General features: G+C 42.1%; 1 long non-coding RNA gene across 2 annotated transcripts in view; it reads left to right on the top strand.

Annotated features, from left to right (window-relative positions):
* Positions 1–11171, top strand: part of LOC114931400 (uncharacterized) — a 66645-nt gene extending 55474 nt beyond the window's left edge. The window contains exon 3 of one of the 2 annotated variants that reach the window (XR_003819670.2): positions 10235–11171. This is a non-coding gene — a long non-coding RNA (uncharacterized LOC114931400). Of the gene's footprint in view, positions 1–7638; positions 8041–10234 lie in introns of those variants that run through there. The other variant, XR_003819668.2, reaches the window with a different exon arrangement.
* Positions 11172–19494: the final 8323 nt, after the last annotated feature.

The following is a 19494-nucleotide window of genomic DNA, read 5'->3' as shown; positions in this document are numbered from 1 at the left end:
AATGAGGTTCGCGAGAATCCTTGCGACGATAATCCTCGCTCGGGTCCCCGTCGACGCGGAGCACGTTTAATCGTGAGGCGCGAGCGAACGATTCTCGCGGTACACGAGTGGCATAATGCATCTATATATTTCGAGTCGGGATGCTGTAGATAATCCACGCGCGCAATGCCGGCAGAATCAGGCCGGAGAAATTACCAACCGCCCGCGATTTCCCACGCAGCTCGTCCCGGTTAGGGAAGAAGTGTTTTCAGAGAGAACACGTCGGCGCTGGTAGAAGGAAGGGGAGAGAGAGAGAGAGAGAGAGAAAATTTCCGATCATCGTGATGTGCAAAGTGTTTGTTGTTCCTATCATCAGGATATCAATCGTCCGCGAAATATTCGTGGAATGCTTCACCTTCGATTAGTTTTCTAAGTCGGCAAACTATTTCAATTTTCTCGTATCTCGATCTGCTGAATGCGCATAATTGAAGCGTCGAATAAATAGAATTATTTTTCATATTGACCAAATTCCGAAAAAAAGATCGGCTTTAATTATTGTGATAAATATTTTTATTAACAAAAATTAAATTAATCTTGCGATGCATAAGATAAATTTATGTTTGTTTCCTTCGTAATATTGTTTGTATCAAATTTTTTATTCTTGGGAAAAATAAAATTTTAATTAGCTTTAAGTACACACTATACTCTTTCTATATAAATGTTCTATTTTCTAACTAATTTACATTTCTCGAAATAATTTTGGTTACTTCAACACACTTTTCAACTCACAACTAAATTACGAACCTATTCTACATTCCTAGGAATGAATATGCATACAACAATTTGACAGACATAGAATATTTATAGCTGAAATAATTCATCATTTTTCTCGATATATATATATATATATATGCATCCACATATATACCGCAGATATCTCAGGTATTTGTTCCGATCGCGTCGCGACGTAACGATCGGACCTCCTCCTTTCCTTTCTCCTCCTTCGAAGAGGAAAGCGGCGCGTTTCCGCAACGTTATCCGCGGTGAATGAAATTAATCTCTCTCGCAGACGGCGGGATTGTTGCGGGAATAGGTAACGCTGTGCGTCACTCGTGAGTTATTATCGCGCGAAAGACGCGTCTGTGCATCCTCACATCCGTGAGGAAGACGTCACGGCGCTATAACCGCCGTCTGCGACTGACATTGCCCATGGAAACCGCCCGCGAGAACTGTCGGAAAGCGCGTTCGGGGCGCGGTTAAGGCGAATCGTACTCGCGGTTGCATCCAGCCTGCGGTTTGCTACACCGATACGTCGCGAGCTGCTGTCAAAAATCCGTCAAAGTCTCGCGAATCCATCCTTCCTAGGCCTATCTTTTTTTTTCTTTTTTTTTTTTTTAATAAAAACATGATATAAAAAATATTTTTAAACTATAGATTCCTCAACTATGATTTGCACCTGCGTATTCCAGCATCTTCAATTATAATTTATTTCGACTCGAATCGCGCGTGACGAGATATGAAAATGAAAACGAAATGTACGTATACGAGTTTCTCGAGCGTCGGCAGCATATTCGGTTACCTTTGCACGGATTGGCTTTCCGAGAAGCTCAAAGACTTCCGCGAGTCGTCGTCTTGCAGGTCGCACAAGCATCGGAAGCTGCAAAAGGGGCCGGCGGGGGGTTATACAGCGGAACAATGGCCGGAATAATGGAAACTAATGCAATGTCGGCAGCCAGGCCCGCGCGCCATGGTCTTGCGCTATTGAAGGAATACCGGTCGTTCCGAGTATCGTCTCATTGTTTGACGGATTCTGCGAAACCGAGGTAGGCGGCGACGGTCCTCGTTCTTGCTGCTCGCGCATTTCGCGGCTCAAATTTCGCAGACGCGTTCGCGCTGCGGGCATCTTTCTTGCCTTGTTGTCTTTATAGCTCGACGACTGCCGAGTAACGCAAGAAGCGCATCTGCAAGAGAATCAGCCAGCTAGGCATGTCCGTGTACTAAATGTCGCGGTAGAAAAACTATTTTGAAGATCGAAACGCGTATTAAATAATATGAAGGAAAATATGGGAAAGAGAAGACAAAAATAGAAGGAGAGTTTGCCTTCCTCTTGGAATCGGTAAAAAAAATTAAGCACTATATTTAATATAAAATAACGAGAAAAAATCCTGCGGACTCTGCGAGAGAAAAAGAGATTATACAATAATCTTATTTTAAAGTACTATTACTATCATCGAAGCTCCAGCTTATCAATTCTATCGTTCTTTCGCCGCGCGATTAAAGGATCAGAGACGTGTAAAGATATATATAAAATCTGTGTGTAATGAAGGTGTAAATGTTAGCACAAGTTCTTTATCGAAGGTGATCGACGTGCGAGCAGGCACCTCGTTTCGACGGTGCCTCAACATCGTCGATTTAAACTGTTTACCGCGTAAACCGAGGAACTACTGTACGCGATATCCTCGAGAGCGTTCACGGTCGATCGTCGTAAACCGTATACGGCGATGATCGCGATGCGGCCGAGTTAAGAAATAAATCAGAGCAACGGTTTGGCATTAATTGAGCCGCATTGTATAACAGCGCGCCGGTGAAATACGCCGCTCCATCGATTTACGATAGATAAAACATACTTTATGGGGATGTTTCCAGGAGGGCAGGCAAGTTGTTTACAACTCTCGCTCGGCGCTTCGCGAAGGATGAAGGAGAGAAAAGAGGAAGAAAAAGTCGCGCGAGAGAACGCGAAGCGGCAGATCGAGGGTGGGAATCGCGGTAGAGAAAGGGCCCAAAGACGCGGACGTGAAAAATGTCTCGCGTGCGCGAACGAACGAGAAGAGAGGAGGAAAACGCGAGGGTTTTCTCGCGGTTTCCTTTTTAATTTACTTCCTTTCATACAAACATGCGAAACGTGTACATATATATATGTACGTACGTGTTTTCTTGAATTTTATAGTTAAATTATGTATATAATTGGCAAAGAGAAGCACACGCTTGTGCTTTACGAAAATAGCACATCTTTTTAATTACAATTTTCTGTCTTTCTATTGTTTACGTAGAAATGTTCATTCCTTTTACTTACATTTTATGTAAACGCGATTTAAACACAAATACATAAACCGTGAGATTTCTGACACTCTGTTTTCCAACTACACAACTATACTTTTATTCGTTGATATAAATTAAGTAACGTATCAAATATTTATGACAAAATGTCGCGTATGTAAACAAAAATTGTAAAATACAATAATAACTATCTAAAAAAAAAAAAAAAAAAAAAAAAATCTTGTAACATGCGCGATGAAAAAAAAGCTCTGCTCGATAGCGTGTGTAACTGAAAGAATCTCGATATTCCTAAAGTTAAGTTCGATTTAACTCCGCGAACCGCCCCACATCGACGTAAATTTCCGTAACTTTATCCGTGCACACTCGTACACACATCCGCACCTCATACATACACATTACAAACAATTGCGACGGTATCGCATATATTACGGGTTACACGATAGACGCACAGGGATACAGAGCTATGGCGGTACGTAATGTACATGCATTTAATGATCCATATGCCGCGGGCCCTCTTCCCCTTCTTCGTTTCCTCCGCCACGTTAAAGCTGTATATCAAACGGCTAATTAATGCCGCGCGTAATTACTGCCTATCATAATGCGAGCAAGGGAATCTTCGATGTGACGGTAATATAAGTACTTCCTCGATGAAGCAACGAGAGGTATCATTGCACGAGGAAACATTTTTTCTTTTTAACACTCCTATATAACTACTCCAGTATTTTCCAACTGTACAATTGGATAATCGCGAATTTTTAGCAAAATATTGCAAAATAATCAAGAGCTTATTTATATTAATCAGAATAAACATTGATATATTTTATATTAATATATTGCTCGTACGTTTTCTTTCAACGAGAGCAATTTTAGAAAATACAATTATTTCTCGTTTCTATATAAGTTATTGACAAGTCTCACATAGTGAAGAGGCTCTCGAAATTAATTCTCAAGGATCCATACTATCCCTCATCTAAACATGTTGCAGATGTTACTACCACTAGATTGCGGAATTTGTTCGCAACCGTTATCGCACCACTACGTCATCTTCGTTTTATTCGTCGTGCGGCGATGCCGCCGAAATTCTTAAGCGTTCTTGAACGGTTTTCCAATAATCTATTTTCGCGTAAATATCTACGCGACTTTTCTGCTTTAGTTTCTGAGCGACTGCTGGCATTGCACGGTATACTGGCAAGTAGAAGTAGAATGCCGGAGACAAAAATCAATGGTCGAATAAAATTGATTATTGCAAAATATCTATTATTTATAATCTATTATTTTGTAAAAGTATCTCTCTTGGTAAACCATTGGTTAGGATCGATTATAAAGGTATATATTTAGAACGCTTAGTTTATACCCGGATCTGCGACAAAGATTATTAAAATTTTATCACAACGTATTTCAGAATCAAACAGATTTTAACCGGAACAATTGTATTCTCGAATTAAGAGGACCGTGTCCTATAAAAGCTTTTTTTAACAGATATTCTTAAATGTTTCGAGAATATTCTCTTAATTAATAATAATAATAAAAGTTTGATAGTTAACAATAAGAATAATTATATTAATAACTTTAATGCAAATGTTAACTATAAGTGCTTTTTTACGGATCATTTGGCGTTATATGATCACATTATTGCAGCAACGTTATATATAGTGTTGCAATTTACAGTGCAGTGCAGTATTTGTCACTAAATGGAACTTTAATTTATTAAAAGGCTGGATGAAGTTAATAAGTGACTCGAAAAAGAAAACTCGAGCGATTTAAGAGAAGTGTTCGCGAGCAGTAACGTGTAACATATAATTTAATTCGTTCGGGATCCAGGTCTCGTGCCTCCTGCTCGATCTATATACAAACTATATCTATACTTTCTTTACAATGTTTCTTTACCTGTATACCACACAATAATATATTTTTCTGTGAGAGGTATAAATGTAAAAATAAATTCGTCTACATTTCTATAAAATTACAAATATCAATTAATCTTTAAAGACTTGTTCCCTCGTAGAATAAAAAAGATTAGTTTTTGCGCCTATTTTCGAACAAAGTGCTCCAAAAATAAGCGAGAAATTCATAAAACGAGAATAGAATTTTTTCGGTGCACCCGCTTTAAAGTCGACGAATTAAATGTCCCAATAAAACGCATCCGTGTCGCGCGAACGTAGGTATCTCTCCCTTTCCTTCCCGTTCTTTCGGTTTCCGCCGTATCCGCTACAACACGCACGTGCGTCTGGCACACGTGCAACGTCGGCAGACGCGCGGTTTACTGCTCCTGCACCGTCGGGACTCGTTTACGACGCCGTATAGTTTGTACGGTACCGCCGTATCGTTTCGTACGCCGCCGTCGCGTATCAGTTTAACGCGTTACGTATCCCACCCTCTCGAGCGCGGCGCGTAAACATTTGCCCGTGTCTGGCCAGCGAGGAGCGTGACCTAGACTAAGCGAGTAAAGGGTTGGCGCAGGACGATGCGACGTAGCTGATACGCTTTCCCGACCTTATCGGCGGCTCGACGTTATCGCCAATTTGCGTCTCCACTCCTCGTGCACGTTATATGACATAATAAACGTAGAAAAAAAAAATAATAATAACATAAAAAGCGAACCTTTAAACGTCGCTTTTCTGCGATTACAGAGCAAGCGGCTAATGCCTGACAGGCTCTCTGCGATCGACACGCGAGTCGTTTCGCGACCGAATATTCCATATAGGATTTTATTCGCGACGAGACTCTAAAAAAATTTTTTTTTTTTTTTACATCCGATATTTTTACTGCAGCGCGTGTATAATAATATACGTTATTTATATTCAGCAAATATATTGAGACTTTTCCTATGCGATGCAAAAATTCGGAAAGGTCGTAAAAGTTTATCAAATTTTTACTTTATATAAAAATCCGACTAATCGGCTAATAGAAATAAACAAACGCGCTAATGAATAAATGCTATTAATATAAGCGATGATTACGTAAGCAAAGTATATATATATATATATATGTATACGGCACATTAACGCGCGTTATCAGCAAGCAGATTTCCGGAGTCCGCGTTCAGCATCTAACGGTGTGCTTATCGCAGACGATTAATGCCGACTTTTCCGTGACCTCTCCTGGACGTGACTAATCGAGCGCGAATATCGAGCGAGCGTAAAACATCGCGACATATATATTCGATAAATTATGCATTCCGTCGTGCGTGCAAGTATGTCACTATTCGCTTGTTCTCCCGTACATTATATAAAGTTGTATAATATTCGCAGGTAGTAAGTGCATACAGTGTAAATGTGCATATACGCGATCCGCGTAAAAACCAGTAAAAATATTTACGCAAATTGCGCAGCTTCGCGCTTGAAAGCGGCATCGCGCAAGAGAAAGGGAGGGAGGAAAAGGGGAGGTCCATCCCCTATTAACCCACTTCATATCCTCTATGCGTATCCTTCCATTAACTTTTCCACCCTTTCACACATCTTCCCCTCCTCTCCTCCCCCTCCCACCCCCCGAGGGGAAGTAAACCCTCTCCGACCGCTGGACAACTGTTGCTGCTAGTGCATCTATTATTACCGCATTACGATTTGTCGTCGTGCCACATATGTGCATATACGCGATCTTTATATATGCGTGTATGCAGAAGATTCTGTACATATGTATGCTCTCTCGCGTGTCTTCGCACACTCCTTTAACATGTCGGGATCCGCGGATTAATATTTGTAAATTTTACGTCAATTAGCAGTCTAACAATACGCGGTTATAATTTTTCGGTTATATATATATATTAATCGCGAGATCGCATTTTTCGCGAAGGGGCAAACGTGACGCCTGTGGAGGGTGTCATTAAAGATACGCATCTGCGTGCGCGACGGTACACCTTTATGCACCCGCACGAGAATGACAAATGCGTATATATGCACCGTGCACACACCGCGCACGTACCATCGTCTGGTGGCCTTATGCAAGCGATCGAAACGACCGAGCGACCAACCACCAACCAACCAGGCAGCCGGCTTTATTATTACGCGGTGGCACCGTGCAATTCGCGCGGGCCGGAGCTTAACGTTCGTAAAGCACGTAGGCATTATCGCGCGGAACAAGGGGTTCCTTTAATATTTCGATCAGCGCGCCCGCGAGTTATTATCCTCGCAAATCCTACCGCAGGCTGGCCCGCATGAAGACATTACACGAAAGGTACCAACCCGCCGAAACGTCCGAACCCCGTAATTACGCGAGAGAGAGAGAGAGAGAGAGGGAGACGAGAATCACGCGTGACACAAATAATTGCGCCCGTGTTAATTCTTATCGCGAAATTTCAACGGCACCTCGTAATTCAATGAATTAGCCTCGCGAAAAAACTATTAATCTTACCAATCACCCTTCTGTACATTTTTTGTTTATTCAGCGATTCACTAACTCGTATCTTTCAATATCTTGGAAAATATTTATTTTTTCCGTCGTATATATTTTTCATTTAAAAAAAATGTTAATCTAGGTTTGAAAAAAAATATTTTGCAGAATATTTAAAAGAGATACTCATGTTATTATTAATAAACTGAACACAAATTATCGAGTGTCTTAATGCAATTTCTTATCCGCTTAAATGATTTTACTTTTATTTAGATATCTCAGTATCTGTCTTATCGGAGCAAAGTGTTTGCGAAATCTTGAAAACGGAGAATAGAAGACGGTTATAGAAGAGAGGAGAACGGAATCTACGTCGATACCGTCTCGAGCGATCAATCATCCCTCTTTGAAGCGGGAACGACAACTAGAGTCGAAGATGCATCGATATTTATTAAGATATAGAGATTTTTCTGCAACATAACTTTGGCACTCGACGATGATTCACCAAGAAATTAATTGTACAGTTTAAACTCATGACGATTACTTTCGCACTTCTCTTACGGTAAAACCGGTCTCACCCAAACCAGTCTCATCAAAGTCGCGATCAGTCGACGGAGATTATCTAATTAGCTGATAAAAAAATTTTTATCGTCGCCCATGCATTAAATATCATGTATAATATAGGTATGAATATTAATATATATAATATATTATAATTATGCATATTATTGTATACAACATATTATAATAAGAATATATATTCAATTACACTTAAATTGTGAGTTAAAATACTTGGAAATTTTTGCACATAAAATTTTTCGTGACATCGTATTCTTGATGTTTGGTCCAACAATAAATAATTAATATGCGTCTTTATATTTTAATCTACTTTTTGAACGATCTTTGCTTTCGATCCGTAAGGCATCCGTAGATCACCAGCGCTTGTGTATACGAACGTATTAAATCATTCCTAGTCCGCGGAGAGTTCCGATTCTCCCTACGACGGAACAAGAACATTTCAGCTTCGATTCAGCCACCATTCATCAGCACCGATCAAAAAATGCGTATCGCGCACACGCGTATAATAGATCGCACCCGCGTGAGCGTTCGTGTTCATGAAAGATCTTTGGGGCGGTTTCCGCGATCATTAATAATGCCGAGACGGCGAGGTGAGCGAGAAAAACGTAAAAGGGAGCTGATGGGATAGAAAAAGGGTTTTTATCAACCCACGAGTCGTAACCAGGAACGACATCGGACTTCGTTACGACGTCGAACTGTCCATAATGCTTTGACATGCCATGTTCAAAATGTGGTACCGCACAAATATCTCGATGCTCGAACGAGAAGGTATCTCGACACGAGTATGCAAAGTTATGGAAAAATCATTCTTACTGTAAAACTTGAATAAGATCTGTAAAGTCAATCTTAGGACGCATAAGGTTGTAAAAAAAATTACAAGTAAAATAAACGGTAAATTTCTTGGTGAAATGAAGTTAGATACTGTAGAAAGATAAATCAAAGGATTGTGGCGTAGAAGATAAAAAAAAGTTGGCAGGACACAAAAAGCAATAGCGTGAAAAATAGAAAGAATTTCTTTAAATTTCACGGATTTGAAAAATTGTATTTTATGTCGCACGTATTCTCAGAGTTTTTACCGAAGATTAAAGTAAAGCGCTTTCTAGTATTTTTATTACTATGCATTATGCAGCGAAAAAGATAAGCCGCGAATATGAATTAAGGGATTTCTTGACGAGGCATATACAACCCACGATGAGAATTGATTTATTCAATCGCTTTATCGCGTGATCTATGACGGATTTCATGGTGATCGACGCGATATTCGTAAAGTCGACACGATAAACACACATACATAGACGGAAACCATGTGAAAAGGACATTGTTCCACCTACTGTGCGCGAGGAAACTACCGGTTCTCCGTGATTTATGAAGAAGAGAGGGTGCCCGCTGCTCGTACAGCACCGCATCTTCAGGGGGTTCTCTCCTCCTCTTCAACGTCGCGCCTCGTCTTCGTACTCTGTCCTCGTCGCAGTGAAGTATTCTCCGTATGCAGCGAGTGCTCCAGTTCCCACGCGCGCGGCGAGGGTTACGCTCTCTCTCTCTCTCCCTCTCCCTCTCTCTCTCGCTTTCTGTTTGCTCCTCTGACGAGAGCGTTCGCTCGCCAACCCATCCGCCGATGCGAATCATACCGCGCGCGGTTATCTATGCGCCGTGCTGCACATGCATCCCGACTACGCACACCGCTACCCACTGATGCTGCACGTGGTGCATTAACATCGCCGGCTGCAACCCGGAAATCCGGACGTAACACGGGCTCGATGAAGCCCCTCCGTCCCGCGTGTTGATCTCGGGAAAAGCTCGACGATGCAAGACGCCGCAGGATCCTCTCGAAATTAACAATGTCGCCCATGGTTGTACGATTACGCTCGCGAAAGTTGCGCTAAGAGAGTATCCCCTGGAAAAGCTTGAATGTTTTTTTAATCATAGTTTCTTTAGTCGTGTCGACTCTCTGCCGAAATCCGTCATCGATCACGCGATAAAGCGATTGAATAAATCAATTATCATCAAGGATTATGCATTCATACTTGCGGCATATAATTTTTCACTGCATTGTGCGTAGCGATAAAAATACGAGAAAACACTTACTTTAATCTTCAGGTCAAATTTTTCTTCGACGAAAATCATTTTCAATCCTTTCGCAGAAACTATAAGAATACATTGTATATAACACGAATGGCATGAGATAAAAATATTTTCTATGTCATTAAAGTAAATTTTCCCGCATCACAGCACACGATCATTTCCTCAGCAGTCTCGATGCATTTTAACGCTAAGCCGGAACTGATCTTTTCAGGCTTTGTGCCGTCGAGATAGCCATCGGAAGCATCGTGAAATCACACACCGGTGTACGGAAAAGAACGTAAAAATAAAAAGAGGAATCCAGGAGTGGCAGCACGTCATCAATATACCACGGCTCACCTGTCCGTTGTGTCTCGCTAAGTACAACGCCCCTTTGTTCGACAAATAGAGAAAAAAGGAGCGGAGGGAAAAGGAGGATAGTTGTGCCTAAGATGAAAGCATCGAGAGGCGAACCTCGCGGCCGACTGGAACCCCGCCAAATAATATACCTATCCACCCTCTTCCCTCTTTTTGCTCCCTCTCCTCTCCGTGATGAGACAGCAGCCGCGTTACTATCGGCTGTACGAACACCGTTGGCTCGCCACGGTACTTTTTATATTTATTACGAGGAGGACATGAGAGAGAGAGAGAGAAGAGAGGCAAGATTATCAAGCGACAGAAACGAAGATGGAGAGAGAGAGAGAGAAACTGCCGCGGTGCATAGCGCAGGGAGGAGTCGGATGATTCAACCTATATTTCGGCTTTTGTCATATCGCGAAACGGTAAGCTTCTTCATCATCGTCCGAGGAAGGGGGCCTTTTCCACCTGTCGCCGTTTCCCAGATTCTCCGCGGGCGAACTCTACTCGCACACCTCTATTCGTATCTGTCACCGGCGAGTATCCGGTGAAAAAAACGGCGCAAACATCGAAAGACTTACGACTCGACGACTTGGAATTACGACGCCACGATCTTTTTTATGCTTACGGTTTATAACAGCCGTGAAAAACATATATATTTGCTCAGCGCATTATTTTGCGATATTTGCGTATATCAATATCTTAATATTCTTAATCGTTCAGAAAATATTATGTATCACGATGTAAACGTGAAAAATTATCCGAGACATATAAAAGAAAAAAAAGTATCGAATAATATTTTTCTGCATAATACAAGAGAAATAAAACTACATTTTGACATTATTTAGATTTATAGTTTTTTTATGATTTATGTGAAACAATCATTTCTCACATGAATCTCTTAGTAAATAATTAATTCTCTTTCATCCATTTTTTAATAATATATATAGGTCTAAGTACACACGTGTTTAATGTCATATGTGTAATGCTAATAATTTTTCTTTTAAAATATAATGACAACAATAAACGATAATAAAACAATGCAAAGAGAACAAATAAGACTGCTAATTATTATTTAAAAAAATTTGAACCGATTACAGCTTTTTTCGCAATTTTTCGTCTCTTTTTCGCGCCGTTCGCTTTTTTTCGCCTTCGTGTAACGAAATGTAAAAGGAAAAAAAAAAAGAACGAGGAAGAAAGTAGTTCGCGGCGTGCACGAGCCGGCTCTCTCGCGTGTAGCCGAGTTAAACCGACGCGGCGGTGATTGATGACGCTTCGTTGTAACGATCGCCTCTGCACCCGCGAACGTGGCGCCAGGTTAGGTTCCACCGGGAGACACGAATGAGAGAGAAAGAGAGCCAAAGTGAAGAAAAAAAGGAAAACGAGGATAAGAGGGAGAAGGCAAGGCAAGGTAAGGCAAGGCGAGGCGAGCGAGACAGATGGACATTGAAATGGACGGGGCCTCGTTATCCTCGATTTTACAGGAATTAAAGGGCCGATTACGCGCGACCACCCGCCACACCCGCGATTAAAAGACGGGAGCGGATTAAAACCGTGCCGCGCTTTTGCCGAGCTTCAAGTCCGACCGGACGTTCCTTGCCAAACCTATTTCAATTAAGGCGGGATTTCTAATTCGAGGCGATTGGTAATCAAACGTTCGATTATGCTACTGATCGATCATTAGTATATGTATTCGTTTATTATTTGTTCTACATTGCGTAAAGATGCGAATCGGATAATATAAATTTACCTATAAACGTCGCGTATTATGATATCGAAATTTCACTACGATATGCATATCGAAATGCAACCGATTCTTGTCTTCTCCGTAAAATTGTAAGACGTTGGAAAAAATAATAATTATCCTAAATAAATGTGAATTTAGCATGAACGAGAGATGGATTCGTATCACACGGTTCATTATATATTACATTATGAAGAAAGAGGATTTTGTGCGCACACAACGAGAAATCTGCACATCTCTCGCGATTCGTATGACGGTGGTAAATTTATGGCGAAATTGAAAAATTTATCGCGTCAAAAAGAGGGTGGATGGAGAGAGGAGGAAGATCGGAGGACAAGAATTTCGACGGGCGAGAAATTTATCGCCCATTCCACCGAATTCGCCGTCATTCGGGCTGTTAACTGTCCCGCTGATAATGGAAATGTCTGAAGACAGTCTGGTAGATACGTATATATATATACAATATATACATGTATATAAGGCAAGACAGTGACGGCTTCTCAAGAGAGGACACGACCAGGTCGCCAGTAACTAAAGCCATTAATCGCCCGCCATACTGCCTACTGCCTCGTCCAGTCATCCCTCCTTAGCGGTTCCGCCACCCTGAGCATCCACTTGCAGTGACCTCATCCCTCTGACTTCCTCCCCCAATTCTCTTCCATTCCTCGCCCTCTTCGTTCTCTCAACCACCTTTCCGTGCTCCATCTCGCATTGAGTAGCAGCCACCGTGGGCCTTGAGCTCGTCAAGTCGCCAGCTTGGAAATTGCTTTCCTCATTTATAACCAGGCCACTGTCCGACCCTTGTTCGCCTTGCCCCCTTTCTCCACGATCTTAGCCCCTTTCCTCCAATCTCCGCCCCCAATGTTCCTCCTAGCTTTGCTATCTCTCTTCGTTTTCGTATACCGCTGTGTCACTTCATTCCCTCGTCGACCATCGACCCTGTATAATCCTATCGTAGTTCTTCAATATCTTTTGCCTGCCTCTTGCGAGACGGCTGATTTTTTTATTATTACTATATATCTTAAATCTTTGACAAGTAATGGTACGCGCCATAAGGTACCGCTTTGATGGAAGAAAAATTATGATTCGTGACAGATCGCGGAAAATAAAGCCGTCTACTTTAACAATGCAGATATTTTTATATGATTTCTCGCCGATATGTTACGCAATTTTCTCTCGTTATTATTATGCGATTTCATTGACTCGACGCAAGTTTCAAAAGCACGATAGAAATCATTAGAATGACTGTAAGAATGTGATAATTATTTTGAACGGAAAGTACAATAAGGAATCGAAGCGAGATAAAATCGTTGAAGAAAGGATAAATATGCCTGTAAAATTCCCAGCCTTTCATGTGCTCGATCCAAAAATGAATTTAACTTTAGATTATATTCTGTCCGTGTGCAGTCGCGATTATCCAAAGCCTCGTGTCTATCTAATGGACTTAGGTTAACTTGGTAAACAGGATTAAGATTTCAAGCGGGTCTCGATATGATCTTTCCTTAAGAACTCAATTACACCGTACTCCCGTACTAAGGGCCAGACATAAACGGGAGAAAGCTCACATGCAACGCGACACGGGCAACCCGATTACAGAACGTTATGTTAGATGGTGGATTAAACGTGCGCACCGCGCTGCAATCAGCCGCATCAGAATTACAGAAGACCTACGGCCGATCCCGATAAAAGCGTCGTCCTCTTTCACCGCATCATTCATTTGCATCTCTCCCATTTGCATCGGGCATCGTGAGGCTCGCGAGTAAACATCCGCATCAAAGTCCCACGATCCCTTTCCCTAAATCCTATTGTACCCTCGGAATATCATTTTAGAACAGTCAACTCTCGGCGAAGAATATTAGGTCGTCACGCTTGGAACCTTCCATTTATATTATTACACAAAATCTGTTTCGTCAAATATTTTTGCACGATTACAAAGACTTTTTTCTAATTATCAAATAATAAATAAAACGGATAATCGAATACAATATTACAGAGTAAATGTTAAATCTCTTTTTTAAAATTTTTGAAAGAGCCGGGGTAAAACACTCTCGAATTTCAATTTATAAATATGTTTTACCCGAGCATTGGCGAAGCATACACAGTGACGAACGAAAGAAGGAACGAGGAAATTCTCGGCGTTACATCGCGTTACGTGTCACGGCCTCGAACGGAGAGTGGAACGAAGGCGGATGCTGTCAGGGGAACTTACGGCAGAAAGCACCGAGAGCGAGAAAGGAAGGAGGATCGAGTTGCGAACAATTATGCGCGCTCTCCTGGTATCCGCAATTACGCGGTATAGCAGCGTGTAGAAATCGACAGCCCTAGCAGCGAGAGCCTTTAGTTCTTAAGCCGACTGCAAAGAGGGGACTCATTTGCGAGGCGCGAAAGAAAGATGTTTTGCTCGAGTGGAGTCATTCGTACGGCAGATAAAGCACTATATCGAGCGTACTAAACCGTCGTATTATACACATAGTCGAGACACGAACAGCACTTGTAAACTAGAAAATTATTTTATATAATAATCCATGATGGATAATTCTACAAATTGCACAAACAATTATAATCATAATTTGTAAAGCGACAAATCTATATCTCTCTCTCTCTTCGGGGGACGTATAGTGCTTTAATATATAAGACCAAAAAAACTAGAGAGAACGGACGAACGATCGTGCTATCCAGGAGGAAAATGAAGAGCGACAGACGAGCGACAAAGTAGCAAAGGAGAGTCGACGGAATCGTGCGCATTGCCGAGAAAGAAGTCAAATCAGCCCAGGAAAAAGAGAACGACACGGCCGCTATGCCAAGGAAGATACTATCTGCGTTCTCTTCGGAAATTGACGATTCGAGAAACGCGAGTTGCAAAGACAGGGAAAAGAGTAAAGAGAAGCGATAGGGGAGGAATGAGAGAAAGACGGATTGACCGGGTAGCGTCTGTCGAGAGCGATCAAAGGGAGAGAGAGAGACGGACGAAGCGAAGGCTGCTATTTATGCCGTTCGGAAATCGAAAGCGCGAACCGAAGCTGTTCCGGTGCGTCGTCGATCGAGCGTAGACGAGGAGCCGACGCTTGACGCTTTTCGAATCGAGAGGAGAGGAACGAATCGAACGAACAGCCGCGACGACCGACGGCTACGAGAGCGCGAAGTCGAGCGAAGGTAGACAAAGGATCGCCGAGTCGCGCACGGTTAGGCCGGGGTGGGTGAAGATGGGAAAAGGTTGCTAGAGAAGAGAAGAAGAAGAAGAAGAAGAAGATACTATCGACGCCTCTCGGAAATCGACGTGCCATGGAACTGAAGGCGCGAAGAGGATGAGGACTAGGGACGAGCGAGCTGAAAGAGGAAGACAAATTGACGGAACGAACGGCTAGCTCGAATGGAATAGACGAGGAAGAAGGATGAAGGAAGTTGCTATTTACGCTCTGCAGAAGTCGCCGACTAAGAGGGCTCGTTCTCTCAACGAAGGACAACGGGAAGGAGAGACGAGGATAGAACTAATCGCGTATCATGGGCGAGAGCGAAATCAATCGGAAGGAAAGTGCTATCGATGCGCTGCAGAAAACGCTATAACTATATAATAGACGTAAAACGCAGCGAAGCTTAAGTAATCTACAAATAGATCTCGGAGATGAGAGATTATGACAAAACTGCCGTGCGTCTGGAGAGAAGGAAAGATGAAGAGTCGTCGTCCTGTCAAATAATGCGGTATTTCGAATGCTCTTCAAAAATATCTGCGAAGAAAAAAATGCAAGAGAGAATTGCATATCGGATCATCGAAAAGAAGAAAGTATCACGAGAGTTGAATCCTCGGCAATTACGTAACCAAATACTCTTTGAGCAGGTAGGATACAAGCGAACACATAGTGACAAAAATCGGAGGTATAAAGATAGGCGAAGTTACGCATGAGAATTTGAGACTCAGGCGCTTGATTAAACGCGGGAACGGCGCGTGATAAACGAGCCAGCGGGGCGGCTGAATAGACAGATAGAAGAAGAGAAGAGAAGAGAGAGAGAGAGAGAGAGAGAGAGAGAGAGAGACGCGTCGAGACGGTACCATAGCTTGTAAAGAGCAACGGAGTCTGAGTGAAGACTGCTGGAGATAAAGATAAAGAGAAAAGCGTTTGTTAGAGAAAAAAGGAGAGACGGAAGCGACGCTACTATCTACGAGAACGCGTACGTATTCCATCGCGCGCCTTCGAGGCATAGATTGCAGCTTGCGAGAAAGAGCGCGGAAAATGATGAAGAAGAGGAAAGAGAAAGGCGGGAAATGTGCGAGAGAAGAAAGGCGCGCAAAAAAAGAGGAAGAAAAAAGAAAACGGGGGAAAAGAGACTAAACGTGGGATGATGCGAAAGGAACAAAAAAAAGGAGAGATTCCAGACCGATAGAACGTACTGCGGCCGAGCCCTCCTTCTTCTCTTCTCATCCCGTTATGGCACACACATTCCGGAGTGAACCAGATTATTGGCTGAACCCTGACCGTGGAATTACGCATTCGGTAAAAAGTTTTCTCCCGCGAGGTTAGCCGAGAAAATAAGAGAGAGAAAGAGAATGCGTGCCCCGTCTCTGTTCCCTCTCGCACCCTTTGTACGCCTTCGGTACATGTGCCTCGCGAAGATTCCTCGTGGATGTACGTGAGAGCGCCCGCGTGGATGTGGGTGAGCGTCCTGAGAGCTGAGGTGAAATCCGTAGCCAGGGTTAGGCTCGAGGTAGGGAGGATCCGGGTCACAGATCAGCGGGCCCCGCGTGAGGCAGCGTCGGGAGCGGAGGGGCCCTGGATCTCATCGAGAGCGCGTATCGCGAGCAAAACTCCGCGTCTACCCGATTATCTGCTTTGCCTTCCTCCTTCTCTGGAGGCGCTCTTCGTACGCGCGCCTCTTTCTCTCTCGCGCTCCTTCTTTCTTCTCGAGACCGTGCATATGGGGCTTCGCTATCCTTCTCCTTCGTCATCATACTCTGGTCTTTCCCTATGTGGTTATCGTGCGTGCAAAGCTCCCATCTTCTTTCCTTGCTCGCGCTTTCTATACTACACATTCCGTTTTGTCCTCTCTTCTAGTACGCTCCCACCTCCTTTATCCCTTCTTTCTATTTCCCTCTCGTATACCTCGTTCGTTCTTCTCGCTAGTTTGTTCGTTGTTCTCTCATCGGCGAAGCGATACCACCCTGAGGCCGCGTTCGTTTCCTTCGTTCTTATTCGTCTCCTCCTCCGTCTCTTCGGCTCGGTTTCTGAGAGGAAGAAGTGCATCGAACCGAGACGCATCGTGAGCTCACGCACTTCATCTTCTCTCTCTCTCTCTCTTTCCTTTTTCTTCTTCTCTTACTTCTCTACCACACATCTTTTACAGCTTCTTCTTCGTGCTCGTAACCTCGTTACGTTAGAATCCTTTTCTTCGTATCCATCCATTCGTCGCGTCTTCGTAAATGACATGCTCCTTTGTCCGGACGACGCGATGATCCTTTATACTCTCGTCAACGTTACGGGATTACCAAGGGGGATGATGACACCCTTGATTGTCAAGGGAGAAGGGGAGATGCAACTTGTTGTTTGCGTTTTATTGTCCCCAAATTCTCGTCACATGTGTATATTTTTGGTAATTATTATATATATATATATATATATTACATTATGCCACATGAATCAGCTCTCTTTCTCTCTCTCTCTCTTCGCTTAAGGGTCTTTAAAAAATATTTATTTGTTTTTCTTAAAATATTATCAAAATAACATATTATCGATTCTATCTAATCATTATTATTAATTTACCTCGAAATTGCGTAACTCCTTTGTGCTTTGCGCACGAAGATTTTTGATCGCAGCGCACAGTATGCATGGAGCGTTAATTGGATCGTTATATTAAAAGATTCGCGTATTACACACGCATATTAATTCCACAGCGAACGTTCACTCGACTCCGCTTGGAAATGCGAGCGGACCCCTGACCTTTCGCGAATATACCCGTTACTCCACTACGCATTGCGCTCTTTTTTATTGCCGATCGGCGAGCGGTAATAACGTAAATTCAGTGCCCCTACGTGTAAGAACCCCTATCACCTCCCTCCATTCTCCCCTGACCGGTGAATACGCTTAAAAGACGCGCACGATTAGAACTCGCGCAGCTCGAATTCCATCCTGGCGTGTCGATAACGGGAAATCTTCTATGAGTTTACCCCAGGAATGCTCACGACATTATCTATTTCAACGGACGGGATATGTTGCGGATACCTTGCGAACTCGGCTTCGCTTTAATGCTGATGTTCTAGAGATCGTTAAATTAATTATCAATCGTAAAAACGATTTTAGGATGCGTTGCATTATTTAACTTGCTATTTTTATATTTTTGGAAAATATTTAATAAAAAATAAAATTATCCTTTCGAAGAACAATGTGTACAAATACACATACAATATATAATAATTGAATATATAATGATAATATATAGAATTCTAATAGGAATTGTTGATTATCTGAGCTTGATGGTTTTATCTGACGATTTATGGAAATATTAATATCGATATACACAATGAAATTAAGAGAGAAAAATCTCTCTCTCTCTCTTCCTAATTTCGCGGATGCATCTTCACGTGCTCCAACAACGATGGACTTTATATCGGTCTAATACAAATAGATGAGAAATATAATAGAAATAATAATCGAATAGCACCGGCGATGATCGGATTCCCATTCTCATTGACAAAGATAAATATTTAAATGCGATATAGTCGCGTGCGGATTAAGCCGCAGCTTCCGCAACACCCAACTCGGACCGCATTCTTCGCACTTTTGCTCGCTCGTCTCGCGATCGGCTGAGCGCCGGAACTCTTTGATGCGATATCTTTGCATCTGCAACGTAAAAGGGATAGGGGAACTATTCAGTGTATATCAACGCGATAAGAGTGCCTCGGGTTATTTGATAATGTCGATTGAACGTATGATTATATCTACTTATAAATATCTTATATCTACCTTTAACTTTACATTATAAAAATATCCCTTTAAATGCACATTGCTTTTCACTTGTATGATGTAATGATTGTAGATAAGATTTATATTTACACGTATCTCTAACGATAAATAATGTCTTATATTTTATTTGCTATTCTATTTTCATAAAACAATAGGAGGACGAGCGAGGGGTAAAAAAATGTTATGCGAGCGAATTTATCTATTTTTCGAATTTTTTATCTCTTTATTAAATTTCACTCACTCTTTTTAAAACTTATTCTTCTGAATTTTCCAAGTATTGTATTTGTAATCCATCGAGACATATAAAAGCCATTCTTTCACTACACGTTGTATTAAAATAACTCATTCTCAGCAAAAATATAATTTCTGACACGTAAATTTCAACAGCAAGATATATATATATTTATTTAATTATAAAGGTAGAGACTGCAAACTATACAA

This window comes from Nylanderia fulva, unplaced genomic scaffold (genome assembly GCF_048542155.1).
Source record: "Nylanderia fulva isolate GAGA-0341 unplaced genomic scaffold, ASM4854215v1 Scaffold23, whole genome shotgun sequence".
Taxonomy (NCBI): Eukaryota; Metazoa; Arthropoda; class Insecta; order Hymenoptera; family Formicidae; genus Nylanderia; species Nylanderia fulva.
This window is presented reverse-complemented; position numbering and strand designations above follow the sequence as displayed.